This window comes from Epargyreus clarus, unplaced genomic scaffold, assembly GCF_041222505.1.
Source record: "Epargyreus clarus isolate Ecla_fem2 unplaced genomic scaffold, WU_Ecla_fem_2.2 ptg000013l, whole genome shotgun sequence".
In the NCBI taxonomy this organism is placed as follows: Eukaryota; Metazoa; Arthropoda; class Insecta; order Lepidoptera; family Hesperiidae; genus Epargyreus; species Epargyreus clarus.
In genome coordinates, this window is record NW_027332221.1 from 3129064 (window position 1) to 3143844 (window position 14781).

A 14781-nucleotide genomic window follows, 5' to 3' on the forward strand; every position below is an offset into this window, starting at 1 on the left:
ATACGCGGCCTACCGCCCGCCTGGTCCCCAATTTGACCCGCAGGACATCAAGAACATCATGGACAGTGGTGCTCCGACCTTGGTGGCTGGCGACCTCAACGCCAAGCACTTGGCTTGGGGATCCAGAGTCACAACCACCGCGGGACGGAAGCTGTACGATGACGCCGAGGTTAAAGGGTATGAGGTACAGGGGCCCGAGGCACCGACCCATATCCCCTCGACCGAGTCCCACCGCCCAGATGTCCTGGACATTGTGCTTCACAAGGATCTCCCGTGTCCAGTCCATGTGGAGGTGTTGTATGACCTGGACACACAACACCTGCCCATATTGGTCGTTCTTGGCCTCGGGGCAGCGTGTGTCGAACCCCCCAGACTCCGCAATAAGACGGACTGGGATAAATTTAAGAATTTATTACCCACAGTAAAGTTTAGCGGCTCGCTCTCCTCCGCCGAGGGGGTCGAAGCCGCCACCGAGGCAGTACAGACCTCCATTGTTAAAGCCCTAGCGGCTTCGACTTCGCAGTCCCCTGTGGAGACGGGCCGCTATAGAACACCACTCCCAGTCCGTCTTAGCGACATGCTCGCTAAGAAACGCAAGCTGCGCGAGCTCTGGGCGCGCACGCGCTGTCCCCGGGTCAAGCGCGACCTGAACGCGCTGGCCGAGCGGCTGTCTGGTGAGATGGCTGAGTTGCGAGGGGCCACCTGGGAGATGCGAATCGACCAGGCGGGCGAGTCGCAGACGTCGCTTCACCATCTTAGCAGACAGCTGACACGAGCCAAGGTCCCCGTCACCCCCCTCCTAGATGGAGCGGGGAGACGGGTCCATGCCGCGAAGGACCGCGCGGAGATCCTTGCGGGGTACATGGAAGAGCAGTTCTCGCCCCATCCACCCGCACAGTCAGTCTCCGCGCATCACGAGTATGTGGAACGTAGAGTAGGGGACCTCCTTAGGGGTCCGACACCGGCACTCGAAGGGATCGAGTTTATCTCTCCCACTGAGGTAAGGAAGGCGGCACTACGTCTACCCAGGCGTAAGGCCCCAGGCCACGACGGGATCCCCAACATGGCGTTAGGTATGCTGTCCAGAGGGGCCCTGGTCGCAGTGACTCGGGTCTTTAACGGCATCCTCCGCACAGGCTATTTCCCGACCACCTGGAAACTAGGGATTAGGGATTGCAATCTGTCATGTCATAGTGTTTGATGTGACGTCGCACGTCAGACTGACATTGAGGCAAAGATCAACGTATAATTGTGCCATTGACGTGTCAATTTTTAATAACATCAATTAAATGTCGCTTTTTTTTATTTTTATTGATCTGTTTTCTGTTGTTTGATTATTTTAAATCTCCATTGTTATATATTATCGTTTCTTATACAGCTTATTGTGTGTTTTAATAGTTTATTGTTGATAATTTGATTTGTTATTCTATTTACTTATTTTTTCTTTTTATCTTTCTTTTCATACAGCTGGTGGGTAGGGGTTAAAGAGATAATTATTTTATAAACTTAACTTATAATTATTGTTATATACATACATACTTTAAATTAGTACTAGGTTAGTTTGTACCTACTAAAATGGTATTAGAGGACTGTGGCGAACATTATTTTTCCTTTTCTTCTGCCTCTGATGGCTCAAATAGTGACGACAGCTTTGAAAGTATTCCTCCCCTAAATAAGACTCTAGATTCTCACTTCTCAGATGTTCTGAAGAATTTTAATGTAGTTCACATAAACGCTCAGAGCATTCCGGCACATTACCCCGATATGTTGTCAACATTCGATAGCCAGCACATACACGCCATCCTAATTTCAGAGTCATGGCTTAAGCCATGTCTTCCTTCAACTACTTATTCTCTTCCCGGATTTCATTTAATTCGAAACGATCGCACTGCTCGGGGCGGTGGCGGCGTTGCAATTTATCTGCGTTCCCATATCCCTTTCACAATAATAAGTATGTCACCGCAGGACTTGTCTGGGAACGCAGCTGAACATCTTTTTATTGAAGTTCAGCTCTCTCATATTAAATTGCTTCTTGGTGTATTTTACAGCCCTTCTCTCAGCATCGATTATTTCACCTGCCTGGACAAACTGTTTGAAGATTTATGTCCTCTCTTTCACCATACAATTGTTATGGGAGATTTCAATACTTGTTTAATCAAACAGGATGTCCGATCAGTTAAATTAAGAAATATAGTCGATGCCGCTAACTTACATTTACTACCCCTTAATGCAACACACTTTTTTCCTAACAGTAACCCATCTTTGACCTTATCATTGTCTCTTCCCCTGATTATGTTAGCAAACATGGTCAGTGTGCTGCTGAGGGGTTCTCCTATCATGACCTCCTCTACATGTCATATAAAATTCGACCTCCAAAGGCAAAGTCAAAAGTTCTATTTCAGCGAAATTTCAGTGGAATGGATTTAGTAAAGCTCCGTGAAGATGCTGCCAAAATTGATTGGAGTGCCATAAAGGAAGCTAGCGATATTGACGAACAGGTGGCAATTTTCAATTCTCTTCTAATCAATTTATATGATCTGCATGCACCTGTCCGTCCTGTTCGAATAAGACATCCACCAGCTCCATGGCTGACCGATGAACTGAGGGCAATTATAAATAAAAAAAACACCGCAAAAGCGAAATATAAGTTGGATTCCAGCGATGATAGTTTTGAAAAATACAAGACAATTAGAAATCGGTGCAACATGATGTGTAGAGACTTACAACGACGCCATGTCCATAAATCAGTGCAAAACAAAGATCCCAGCCGCGTCTGGAAGTTTCTTAAAAAATTAGGAGTTGGGAAAACACAGAACTCTCTCCCACATGACCTGGACTTAGACAATTTAAATCGTCATTTCTCTAACTCTTCTTGCATGGAAAGCAGAATTAAAAAAGATACCTTAAATCAGCTGTCAGTTTTTCCCAATCTTAATTCTCCGTCTTTTTCTTTTAGTCAATTTGCCGATCGTGACGTTGAGAGGGCTCTACTCTCCATTTCCTCGGACGCAGTCGGAAGTGACAGCATTAGCCGTAAGATGATCACTCCCCTCCTTGATCTACTCGTCCCCATTATATCATTTATCCTCAACCAATCTATCCTAAAGAACTCGTTTCCCTCTCCCTGGAAAGACGCTCAAATTATTCCTATTCCCAAAAAATTGAAACCTACTTCCTGTTCTGATTATAGACCTATTTCTATACTTCCTTTCCTTTCCAAAGTCCTTGAGCGCCTTATCCACCAACAACTACATTCCTATCTCTCCAATCATGCCCTTTTAAATCCCATGCAATCCGGATTCCGTAGTGGTCATAGTACGGCTACTGCTTTACTGAAAATCACTGATGACATACGGGAGGGGATGGACAACCAACAGCTCACGGTGTTGACGCTGCTGGATTTCAGTAATGCGTTTAACACCGTGGACTTCGACATCTTGTTGGGAGTTCTTCGTTCTCTTAACGTATCTCCGACAGCGATTGAATGGTTTCGTAGTTACTTGTTTGGACGCCGGCAACGTGTCCAAGTTAAAGATTCTTTCTCTAATTGGACTAGTACTGGAGCCGGTGTCCCACAAGGTGGCGTGTTGTCCCCTTTGCTCTTTGCCATCTTCATAAATTCTATAAACCTCAATCTCTCTTCTCTCTACCATCTGTATGCAGACGATCTACAAATTTATCAGAAAACATCTTTAAATAATTTACATCATACGATACATTCTATCAATGCGGATCTTACTTGTATTGCGAATTGGAGTAGGTCATTTGGTTTAAAATTAAATGCCGAGAAATTTCAAGCTATAATTGTCGGTAGTTCAAGGCTGGTAGCTAAAATTAATTGGTCTGAGCTTCCATCTCTCACCTTGGACAATGTGGCTATTCCCTTCAGCAGCCAGGTAAAAAACTTAGGCCTGCATATAGATCAATGCTTGTCCTGGGTGCCGCAAATTGCCGAGGTAAGTAGGAAACTATTTGCCGCGGTTGGGTCACTGCGGAGACTAAAAAATTTACTACCCGTTCCTACTAAAATTATGCTTGCGCATTCCTTGCTTCTTCCTATACTTGACTATGCCGATGTGTGCTACGCTGACATTACCGAAGAGCAACTTAATAAGCTTGAGCGCCTTCAAAATTTATGTATACGGTTCATATTCGGTCTTCGTAAATATGACCACATTTCAGAGTACCGCACTAAACTCAAGTGGCTCCCCATTCGTCTTCGTCGGAATGCTCATATTCTGTCACTTCTCTACTGCGTGCTATTTGATCCCAATTCTCCTCCTTACCTTAAAAGTCGATTCAATTACCTCCACTTAACCCATGACCGCTCCTTACGTTCCACAAATAACCTTATCCTCAGCACTCCTATACACTCCTCCTCCTTCTACAAAAATCCTTTACTGTTGTTGCTGTCCGCCTCTGGAATTCCCTTCCTAAGTCTATCCGTCTATCCAGTTCTTTGTATATTTTTAAGAACCAAGTCAAGGCTCATTACTTGCAGCTTTGACTTGGTTTCCTTCTTACTTTTATCCTTTCTTCCTCATAACATATTTCCTTCTTATGTTTCCCTTCTTACCTATGTTACGCCATTGACACAGGACCTTTCTGATATGTATTTATGTATATACTTTCTTATTTCTATTTATTATATACTATATGTGTACACCCTACCTTCTTACGATCTCATATTTCTTTAACTCCATCCCAAAGGTTGTCTGGAAGAAATCGCTTCTAAGCGATAAGGCCGCCTTTTTGTACGCTATCTCATTTATTGTGTTATATGTATCTTATATGGTGTACAAATAAAGAGTATTTGTTGTTGTTGTTGAAGGTAATCGTCCTCCCGAAACCGGGGAAAGACCGACGTCTCCCGGCTAGCTACCGCCCCATAACCCTGTTATCAACCACAGCTAAGCTGTTTGAGAGACTGGCGTTGAAACGACTGCGCCCGTTCCTTAATATAAGGGACGAGCAGTTCGGTTTCCGCGCCGGTCACTCTACAACGCTGCAGCTCACGCGGGTTATCCATCATTTATCATCTGAGCTCAATTACGGGCGTCACACGGTCGGCGTCTTTCTCGATATCGAGAAGGCGTTCGACCGCGTATGGCACGAGGGGCTCATATACAAAATGATGGATACACCTGCCCCGGCGACGCTGATACGGTTGATAGCATCGTTTTTAAGTGAGCGGCAGTTCTTTATTTCGGTTGAGGGCGTCGCCTCAGACCCTAGGCCCATCCTTGCGGGGGTGCCGCAGGGCAGCTGCCTCTCTCCGTGGCTCTACGCACTCTACACCAACGACGCTCCCACTCTACACGGTCACCTGGAAGACTGGGAACGAGACGTTATGCTCGCGTTGTTCGCAGATGATAGTGCGTACTTCGCGTCGTCCCGTCGGGCGGACATTGCTGCACGGAAGATGCAACGTCTGCTAGACCTGTTACCTATGTGGCTGGATAAGTGGCGCATGGCTGTCAATGTCGGAAAGACAGTCGCAATACTTTTCAGCCGCAAGCGTATCATGCCGGCTCCGCTGAGGCTCCGTGACACGGAGATAGCTTGGCAGCCTTTAGTTAAATACCTAGGATGTAACATCGATCGCTCGTTGCATATGGTCCCGCAGGTGGAGCAAGCGCTCCGCCAGGCCCGAGCGGTCCGAGCGATGCTCCGACCGGTGCTTCCATCCAGGTTACCGCTAAGGACGAAACTAGGGATCTACAAGACCTATGTTCGTTCACGACTTACCTACGCGGCACCGGCATGGTACGCGTTGGTTTACAGGTCGAACCGACAGCGTCTCCAGGCGCAGCAGAACCTGGCCTTGCGAGCAATCGTGGGGGCGGGACGCTACGTCAGGAACGACGTGGTGAGGCGCGACCTTAAGATCGAGACGATTGAGGAGTTTGTGGTCCGCCTCGCACGCTCAATGTATGAGCGGGCGGAGGCCGGACCATACTCCCATTTAAAGGGGTTCGCGCCCCTACACGATCGACCACCCCATCCTGGTGCGGAGTTACTTGAGAGATTATTTATACCCATATATATTTCAGCTGGATCGGTATTTAAAATTACAAAGGAATTGAGTGGAGTCACATTCTGAGAAAAGTTATTAGTTGGAGACTGAGAGGGAATAATAATTTTTTCAGCTAAATTTTTGCCAGCATTCGAAAAGTGATTGTTAATGTAGTTAGCAGATTCCAGTGGGGTAGCTTTAATTGTTGCAAGTTTATGAGTAGCATTATTTTTATCATTATTAGTGTGACATATAGATTTAATAGTTTTCCACAATTGTTTAGGGCTGTTACTCGCATTATCTAATTTAATACTTTCATAGTTATTTTTAAGTTTACGGACAAGTTTTTGGCAATAATTTCTGTAACGTGTGTAGGTTAATTTTAAAATTTTGTCGTGGGGGTTCTTTTTAACCTTAATGTGAAGCTTATCACGGTTGCGTATACATCGAAGCACACCAGGCGTAATCCACGGCTGGATACAACGTTTACGGTTAGGAATAACAATTATTGTTTTATTATTATTTATTGCAGAAGTGAAACGAGTTACCAAAGTTTCGGCAGCTATACTGGGGTCTGTAATGTTTAGGATTTCTGTTAAGTTACATTTTATTTCTTGTAGTATTGCGGGGTAGTTGTGCGAAATTTTGGTTTTGTGCATGGAAATACGTGCATAGTTAAGCATAAGGTTTAATATAACAGTAGAATGGTCCGTTGGGGCATTTGAAAGTACAACAGATTTGGCAGAGAAAGTACTTTTTAACATTATATGATCGTAACACATTTTATCCCTGGTTGGTAGCCTGTGTGCTGGTAATAAGCCATGGTAAGCTAATGTAGTTAGGTAGTTATCACAGTTAGTGTCATTAGTATTGAATTTGATATCGATATTTATGTCGCCGGTTAAAATAATATTTTTAAATTTTTTATATTTATAAAGGAGTGACTGCAAGGAAGAAATGAATTCATCGGTGTTTCGTATAGAAGGTGTACGATATATCCCAATTATGACCGTGTCTTTGAGTGTTTTTTTTTTTTTTTTTTTTTTTTTTTTTTTTTTTTTTTTTTTTTTTTTTTTTATATTTGAACCTGACGATAAAGCAGACGTGCTACCTGATGGAAAGTAGTCAACGTCGCCTATGGACATTTGCAACACCAGAGGAGTCGCCAATGCATCGCCGGCTTTGAAGGAGAGCTCTTTTTGCACCTTTTTTGAAGAGCCCCATGTCATAGCGCTCCGGGAATACCTCAGAAGGAAGTTCATTCCACATTTTGCACGTCCGTGGCAAGAACGTCCGCGCAAATCGAACCGTGGAGGACCGCCACGAGTCCAGTTGGTGTGGATGGAACTTCATCCTTCGGCGAGTGGTGCGATGGAGGAACGGTGATGTAGGCACCAGGTCAAATAGTTCCTGGGAACACTCACCATTGTAAAGCCGGTAGAACACGCAGAGGGAACCTATGTCCCTCCGTAAACTTAAAGGTTCTAGCCGATCGGAAATCCTCGGATCGTTGACGATTCGTACTGCGCGTTTCTGTACGGAGTCAAGTGGGTTAAGTTGGTATTGGGGTGCTCCTGCCCAGAGATGCGAGCAGTACTCCATGTGGGGTCTCACTTGCGCCTTATAAAGCAGAAGGAGTTGCCCCGCAGTGAAGTACCGCTTCGCTCTGTTCAGAACGCCCAGCTTCCTTGATGCCAACTTCGCCTTAACGTCCAAATGACCCCGGTATTGCACATCACACGATATGTCAACTCCTAGGATCCCTATACTTTTATCAATGGTGAGTGGAATTCCCTGGAACCGTGGCGCTATGACGAATGGGGTTTTTTTAGCGGTGAACGCGCAGACTTGCGTCTTCGTGGGGTTGAACTCAACAAGGTTAAGTCGACCCCATGTCGAGACCTGCTCCAGAGAGTTCTCGATTTCAGACACAAGTCGGATTCTGCTTTCCTCCACGAGAGTCCGAGAGGTGTTTGCACGGCCTGTGTACACAGCATCTCCCGTACTATCATCCGCATAGCAATGAATGCTGCTAGATTTTTGCAACATGTCATTGATATGCAGAATGAATAGCGTGGGAGAGAGGACAGAGCCCTGGGGCACGCCAGCATTAACAGGCTTCGTGTCTGAGCAGCACCCGTCAACTACGACTTTGATTTGCCGCTCAGACAGAAAACTGGCTGTCCATGTGCACAACCTCTCGGGAAGACCGTAAGATGGAAGCTTCGCGAGAAGGGCCCTATGCCAGACCCGGTCAAAGGCCTTTGCGATATCCAGGCTAACCGCCAACGCCTCACCATTACTCTCAACGGCTTGCGCCCATCGGTGTGTGAGGTACACCAGAAGATCACCAGCTGAACGGCCCTTGCGGAAACCATATTGGTGATCGCTGATCAGCTGGCGATCCTCGAGGTACCTCAGAAGCTGGGTATTAACCACACGCTCCATTACCTTTGAGAGCAAGGAGGTTATCGCAATAGGCCTGTAATTAGCCGGGTCACTGCGGTCACCCTTTTTAGGAATCGGGTGAACGAGGGCTACCTTCCACGAAGACGGTACTTCACCTGTGGTATAGGAAAGCGAGAATAAACGCGTTAAGATGGGAGTCAACTCGGGAGCACACGTCCTCAGCACCACTGCGGGGATTTCGTCCGGCCCACTCGACTTCTTGACATCAAGGGACAATAGAGCTCGCCTGACAGCTTTCTGCGTAAAGCGTATATCAGGCATAGAACCCTCACACCGCGGGATGGTAGGCGGTGTGGCCCCCTTGTCATCAAGAGTCGAGTTTGAGGCAAAGAGGTTGCCCAGAAGATCGGCTTTCCCCTTTGCCGTGTGGGCCAGAGAATCGTCTGATTTCCGCAGGGGCGGTAGTGAGGAGTGACAGAAATTACCCACGACAGCTTTGGCCAGCGACCAGAAGGCTCGACTCCCGGAGGGGTAACCAAGTAGTCGCTCGCCAATTCTGCCAATGTGCCTAGACTTCGCCTTGGCCATATACTTCTTTACTGAACGGGAGGCAGCGTTAAGTGCGGTTCGTAACTCGGGGGTCTTCGGATCCTTGCACGCGTGTGCTGATGCCCAGGCTTGGTAGGCCTCTTGCTTATGACGTGAAGCCTTAGCGCAAGGCCCATCAAACCAGGGCTGACTCCGCCCACCGACGGACACGACAGAGTTTGGAATGAAGCATTCCATACCCTGCCGTATGACGTCGGCCACAGAGTCAGCGCACGTGCTAGGATCACCCGAGACGAAGCATAGCTGCCTCCACGGGTACGAGGCCAGGAATTCCCGGAGCCCGTCCCAATCTGCTGACCTGTAGTGCCAAACTTGTCGCTTCCCCGGTGGTCGAGCCCCCGTGGGACGCGACAAGGGCACAGAAGAACTTACCAAGCAATGGTCAGAAGATCCAATGTAACTGGAAGACAAGATGCATTTTTTATAGGAGGCTCCGAAACTGTATATACAAGATTTTTCTTTATGTAGCATGTGACTCCATCACATTGATTTATATTGTTTTTTGTATAATGAGTGTTATAATTATTACTAAGCGGGGGTACAGATTTATTATAAGATAGGTGGCACTCAGTCATAACTAGCACGTCACAGTCAAATTTAAGAGATTTAAGCGTTACAATGAATGCGTCAATATTTTTATAAATACTACGTATGTTTTGAGTAAGAATCGTTAAGTGGTTTGATGTTAAAATATGTGTGTGGCAGTCCTCAGGCTCGCAATATAAAGCCTGAGCGATGTGGGTATTATCTATATCTGAATTTGTTTGTAATAAACTATCCATAATGAGCTGAAAGAGGAACGGTGCCACAAATATTACTTTGGTTACTGACTCTTATTAAGTAGTAAACCGGGGTTAATAAATTATAAACATGATTTAGTTCTAAGGCATAGCAAGAAATAACTATATGCAACTTATAACTAACAACATAATTGTATATATTTTTTAAGGACATTTGTAAATATTTATTAAACCTACTGAATCTAAATCGAATTGTAAATTGATTATAAGGCGAGGTATACATATTATTATTATCATGGAATACATTTGTGAATATGAGTGAATGTTTAGTATATCTGTAATTTAATGTATTGTATGTATAATATGATTGTGTGTAAGTAGTGTAGATGAGTGTAAGGTGCAAGTGTAATGTCGTGGGTGTAGGTGGTGAGTGGATTCGCTTAAGGTTAAACAAAAAATATACGGCAAAAAGTAAGTAAGAAATAAACTCAACAATAAAATATAACAGACAAGATTTGCACAGTATCAGTGTAGCAAAAATTAACAAAGGGGTCTTAACTAAATATAGTCACTTTATAGCATCATACATACTCTGAATTTGAGACTCATTTACCAATTTAATAATAGGAGAATTTTCATCCTTTCTTACAAGAACATCACCCAAAGAGGTCCAGCAGAACTTATACTTCAATGCTTTCGACATTTCTCTCGCCAGGTAGTACAGCCTGTTACCGTTTGGTGTTAAATGCTCAGTTATGTAAATTGGTATATTATTACACTTTAATCCCAGATGGTATGTATTCAGTTTATTTGATTTATTATGGTTGTTATACTTCTTCGCTGCCGACAGTATGTTCGAATATTTATTATTATTAGCATTAAGTAAAATTTCAGTATTACATCAATCGATTGTTAATTCCACAGAATTACTGTATCATCTAAAGTTAATTTCTGACTATGGGAGTTTGGTATATCCACCAGTAGAGGCAAATTTACTAAATATCGAGGAAACCATTTGTGTAAAATCCTTTATTAGAGATAACCAGATTACATTTATAATGGAAATTCCACTTACTGATAAGTCAAGGTATAATTATTTTAAGATATATTCCTTACCAATTTTCCATGAATCTAAAAACAAAACCTTAGCTATAATTCCTAAATTTCCTTACCTTCTGGCGAAAGGGATAAAGTACTTACCGCTGATAAAACCCTGTCGTCCATTGTCTGCTGGCGATCACTATCTCTGCACTGCAGAAAATCAAGCCTTATACAACGAACTTACCTGCGTCGAGCAGCTGATGAAATATGACATAGATCATACACCCTGTGAACAGCGTGAAATACAAATTGAGGAAGTTAGAGTCCAGGAAGTCAACGCAGATAGCTGGCTCCTTTATAGTAGATTGAGAACGACCCTTACTAAGCAATGTGGTGAAGAGATCAGTAAACAGCTTGTATTTGGTACTTACCTGGTTACACTAGATGAACCCTGTGACCTACAAGTCCACGGAATTCACCTTCGTCATCGTATTTTTGTGGAAACTCAAGTTATAGAAAGGATTCCTGTTGTAGAGTTGTCTCAATTGCACGTCAATATGACTCTACCCGAACGAAGTGTAATTAATATGAAAGGAATTAGTCTAGACGAAGTGAAATACATGGCCTTTTCATTAAAACATAGTGAAGTGATAGAAAGTGTTTTAAATAAAAAGGTGGACATTAGCTTCAGTGACATTTTAGGATACGTAAGTTTAGGTTTAGTTATTTGCATTTTCCTTGTATCTTGATTTATATAATTTGGCTAAAATCGCCGAAATGTTTAAAATGTAAGAAAAATTATCGGAATGATTCTAAACTCGAAGCCTCCGATAATTTTCCTCTTAAGGTCGGAGGAGTTATGGAAACTACAGAACCCTCTGCCTTGGATTAGCTATAATTATGTATAAGCCTATGGCGACAGCCTAGATAAGTATTAGCCAAGTCAGCGGTCTGGGCCACCGCATAACACCACCGTGTAACGTTGCAAAGTCAGCGGTCTGGGCCACCGGATGAGCCCACCATGTAATGTTTAACTTAGTCATTAAACCAGCGTCCAAATCGGCAGTACGTCTTTTATTTTAAAGATCGCTCAGTAAAAATCCTGAGATAGTTATAATAAACACGGTTTACACGCTCAAACCAAAAGTAACTCAGTTTTGTGGATATTACAATTAAACATTTTAGGTTTTCCATTTGTGATTTTTGTTTTCTTTTTGAATGGTTTCGTATTTTCCAATCATAAAAGCCCTATGGCCCCTTTTTCTGTACTGTAAAATAATAATAATAATAATAATATTCTTTATTGTACCCAAAAGAAGAACACAAAAAAAATTTTTAACAAAAAAATAAAACCGACTTCTATGTCACTACAAAGTAAAAAATAATTGAAATAAATGTTGGTTTAGTACATATTTTTGATGTCGGCGCTCAATATATTTCGTTTGATAACAGCGTAAACAGCGTGTCCAATATGAGCGCCGACTTCAGAAATATGTACTAAACCAACATTTATTTCAATTATTTTTTACTTTGTAGTGACATAGAAGTCGGTTTTATTTTTTTGTTAAAAATTTTTTTTTTACCCTTTTTAGTGATGATATGCTAACGTTTGTATTAATATTATGTAAAATTGTATAAAGGTGATCATGAATAAAGGTAAGGTCTGAATTCATACGGATTGATCCCACCCGCTCGCAGGGCGCTGCCGCGCCCTTCTCGCTTAGTTTTATATTGTCTTATATGTTCCAACCTAACCTAACCAATTCAATACGAAACACTATAGGCGAGGCTTTATGAGATACTAATTATTGGCTAGGTTAGGTAGGAACAGATAAGTAAATAAATCAAACTAGGTGGTAAAACTCTGCGAGTGAACCGGTCCAATTTACCTTAATTCAATAGTTAAGAAAAGAAAAAGGAGTTGAAGGTCAAATTTTTCATCATATGTCTCTGTTTAGCAACTTCATTACAACAAATGTATATTCTATATACTTAACATGGGAGGCACATCTGCATCATCAGGATTGAAGAATTGAAGGTCATATCTTCCATCATATGTCTCTACTCATGACCTCATCATATATTCGTAAGCTCCAAATGCCTAACTTGTATGATTGAGGCAGGAGGCACTTCTGCATTATCAGAGTTGAAGAGTAGAAGGTCAAATTTTCCATCATATATCTCTACCTATCAACCTTATTGAATATTCATAAGCATCAAATGGCTAACTTGTATGGTTGAGGCAGGAGGCACCTCTGCATTATCAGAGTTGAAGAGTAGAAGGTCAAATTTTCCATCATATATCTCAACTTATCGATTTTATTAAATATCCACAAGTTCCAAATGCCTAACTTGTATGGTTGAGGCAGGAGGCACTTCTGCATTACCAGGGTTGAAGAGTTGAAGGTCAAATTTTCCATCATATCATGTTAACCTAGATACTCAATGTTCATTTTAAGTTTCATGAGAATTGAGTGGGCAGAAGGTAAGTTGTCATAAAATATGTAAAAAGCAGGGGTAGTGATGATGAGTTCCACCCCATAACTTAAATTCTAATCATCAGAGCATACTAATGTTACAGTAGGAAAGTACCGCGACGAAACTCCCTTTCATATAAAAAAAATAAAATTAAAATTGGTTAAGAAATACTCGACTTATTCAAGTTTATATTAAATCGGGTTTTTCCAATTTTCCGGGAAAACTGGCGGAAATTTTCAAATTTCCTCGAAATGGGACCCCCTGTGAAACTAGCCACATACAATGGTGTATGAATCATGTCGATCGGTCGCGGCATCGTGAAAAAATCGCCGAACAAACATAAAAAAAAAAAAAAAAAATATACGGTCGAATTGAGAAACCTCCTCCTTTTTTGAAGTCGGTTAAAAACAAAAACATACAATTTTGGACGATACAAAAGGCGGTCTTATCGCTAAAACAGCGATCTTCTCCAGACAACCTTAGGATGAGGAGTTAACGAAGGGATGACTTAAAATAATAGGGTGGGTGCAATTAAATGATAGATGCAGGACTAATATATAAAATTAAGTGTAAATTTAGAGAAAGCATACAATAGAACAAATAATAAATAAAGGGGAAAGAAGCTAAGAATGTAAAATTACTAAAAGAAAGTTAACACATTTTTATAAGAGAATAGCAAGAGCACAAATTTTGGGAGGAAAAACAGTTAGAGTTGAAGGTAGTGAGATTTGACAAGATTTTTGAAGGAGTATAAGGATTGGGAGTAACGAATAGATACAGGGAGGGAGTTCCAAAGACGGATAGCGGATACAGTGTAGGATTTTTTGTAAAAAGAAGTTGAGTGAGAGGGAGTACAGAGAGCAAGATTTTCTGAGGAACGAAGGGTTCGGTCATGGGACATGTGGAGGAACTGGAAGCGTTGTTTGAGGTAAGGAGGAGCAGTTGGATTAAATAGTAAACAATAGAGAAGAGATAGAATGTGAGCATTCCGGCGAAGGCGAATTGGGAGCCACTTGAGTTTAGCACGATATTCTGAAACATGGTCATATTTTCTTAGGCCAAATATAAACCGTATACATAAGTTTTGGAGACGCTCAAGCTTATTTAATTGCTCCTCGGTAATGTCAGGATAACACACATCAGCATAGTCAAGTATTGGTAAGAGGAGGGACTGTGCAAGCGTAATTTTAGTTGGAATGGGTAAAACATTTTTTAGCCTACATAGCGAGCTCACTGCAGCAAAGAGCTTCCTACTGACCTCCGAGATCTGAGGTATCCATGAAAGGTGTTGGTCCATGTAGATACCCAGATTTTTGACCTTATTGCTATAAGGAATACGCACATCATCCAGTACGATTGGTGGTAACTGGTGCCAATCGATCCTAGAGATCAGACGCGAACTCCCTATGATAATAGCCTGAGACTTAGTAGCATTTAATTTTAGGCCAAAGGTTTTGCTCCAAGTCGAGATACAATCCAAATCAGCAT